This window comes from Octopus bimaculoides, unplaced genomic scaffold (genome assembly GCF_001194135.2).
Source record: "Octopus bimaculoides isolate UCB-OBI-ISO-001 unplaced genomic scaffold, ASM119413v2 Scaffold_227697, whole genome shotgun sequence".
Classification (NCBI taxonomy): domain Eukaryota; kingdom Metazoa; phylum Mollusca; class Cephalopoda; order Octopoda; family Octopodidae; genus Octopus; species Octopus bimaculoides.
Window position 1 is genome coordinate 3,346 of NW_026425249.1, and position 2,797 is coordinate 6,142.

Genomic DNA, 2,797 nt, shown 5'->3' on the forward strand with positions numbered 1-2,797 from the left:
TATATATATATATATATATGTATGTATGTATATATTATATATATTTGCATGTATATATACACACACATATAGATACATATATATACATAAAACGCAGTCACACACGCTGATAAAAACGCTTCGTATATATTTAGATTGGCGAATCCTCATGTGGAGATTGTGAAATCACCTCTCATTCTTTAAACACCGTCATAAAGCTAATATCGTATCTCTCGCGGAAAAAGGTGTGAGAATAAAGGAACAATAAAAATCAGTTTGAGATTGCATTGAGTATAGTTAGGAGAGCCCTACCGTATTAAATAAACAAAAAACAGGTACGGCTGCAGATTATGCTGCACGGAATTGAATGAAAAATTAAAATATCAAAGTAATCTACTTAGGCTTAACTATCCGTATGATACTAGAAGAGTGTTTGTGTACTTTAAACGCGTTTTGCAATGTCTACGGATTTCCGTTTATGTTTTATTTACAGAAAGTTAGGTAGTTACTACAATTTAACCCCAGGAAAACATCTTTTCCAGCTGGTTAACAACACACAATCTGTGTCCGATATATCGGACACAGATTGTGTCCGATTGTTTCCAAATGACTCCACTCCAGCTTGGCATGACCAGTAAACCATGGTTTCTGGGTCTTTACTGTTCATCAGTACTGGACACTTGCCTGCTAGAGATGGCAGTCACTCGCTCCTTTTCACAATATATAAACAGAGAAGCAGCAGACAACCGCTGATCTGGTAACGAGTTCGACTGCAGCCGGCAAGTCCAGGAGTCCCACCAGGATTCATTGTCTGCTTCGGCATGATTTCTACTGCTGGATGCCTTTCCTAATGTCAACCACTTCAGATAGTGGACTGATACTTCTTATGTAGCACCAGTGTTTTTTTTGTTTTTTGTTTTTACGTGGAACCAGCACCATTAATTCTTATGTAGGACCGGTACCAGTGCTGTTTGTGACATCGTCACCAGCGCTTTTTACGTTGTACCAACACTATTGTTTTTTATATGGACCCAACACAGTGCATTTTATGTGGAATCAGCACCAGTGCTTTGTATATGACCTCCATAACCAGTTCTTGCTATGTGGCCCCATCACCAGTTCTTTTTATGCGGCTCCACCACTAGTGTGTTTTCTGTTGTCCAATCACCAGTGTCTTTTATGTGAATCCATCACCCGTGCTTTTTACGTGGCACTAACACCAGTGTTTCGTACGTGGCACCAGCGCCGATAGGGTCACCAGATATCTTGTACAACAAAGACTCCTCGACTAGGAGTGAGGTATAGCATTGAGGTTGTGTAGCTTTGTACCAGTTGAGGGATTAAAGGTATAGAACGGAGAGAGACTGGTGTCTTGAGATAGAGTAGATACACGAATACTCCAGTTAGAAAAGAAAAGAAAACACATCGTTATATTATAAATTAAATATTTTATTTTATTTCATTCGATTTTACATTAGTCTTTCCATTTTTAAATACATTTTTGTATGTTTAAATAACAAAATACATCGTTTTAATAAATAGTAGTAAAAATATACATATTTAATAATCTAGAAACATCACACACCCTATATATATCAATGGTATAAATACACGCATACGCCCATACATAGATACATGTACATACATATAGACACACGCATATGTGTTTATATATATATATATCCATATGTACAACAGGAAATAAAAGACAAGAATGGAGAAATGAACCTCAGAAAATTAACTCCTTTGGGGGAACAATAAAAATACGTAACACATTAAGTGATGCACATGTTTTAGACTCATGAATCTTGTTTATTGAAAAGAAGCCTATTTATTGTTTAAATCAGGGGCGGGGAGAACCCCGCCCGCGGGCTCAATTGCGCCTGGAAACCCAATTTATTTCGTCTGCAGGCTGGTATGCTCGTACATAGGAAATATATTAGATTTTTCAATTATAAAATTTATACACTATCTGTATGCCTATTTGCGACATGGGTCGCGTTTCTACTACAACCTAAACGGTTACACTCGAACAGAAAATCGTCCGGTAATTGCCATTTGAATGGAAATTTTGTTTTTACTATGAAACACATATTGCTAGGTTTGTACCACCCCTTGAGACCCAACTACACTAGTTGAAATATATAGAAACCTTATAAGTAATATAAACGTCCTGAATTCACTGGCGGCGTTAATGAAGATGTTATGTGTTAATTTAATGTGTTAAACTTATCTTTATTAATGTATATCGAATTATACATAGTTATATATACAAGATTTGTGGCTGTGTGGTAAGTAGTTTGCTTACCAACCACATGGTTCCGGGTTCAGTCCCACTGCGTGGCACCTTGGGCAGGTGTCTTCTGCTATAGCCTCCAGCCGACCAAAGCCTTGTGAGTGGATTTAGTAGACGGAAACTGAAAGAAGCCCGTCGTATATATATGTATATATATATATGCATGTGTGTGTATATGTTTGGGTGTGTATATGTTTGAGAGACGGAAAGAGAGAGCGAGATAGACAGAGACAGACAGACAGACAGGCATATGCGCAGACATGACAAAAGGAGGAGAAAAAGAAAGAACTCGATGCATGTACCAGAGTACAGATGTAAATTTGAATCTAATGACATTTTGTTGTCATGGATGGAGAGAGAATTGTCACCTTTAAATATAGACACGTGACCGTCCGTGATTGCGCACGCGCGTATTTGATTCCCGATATGTGTATGTATATTATATAAATAGATACACGTTTATATATGTAAATGAATATATACATGTAGATATATATATATATATATATATATATATATATA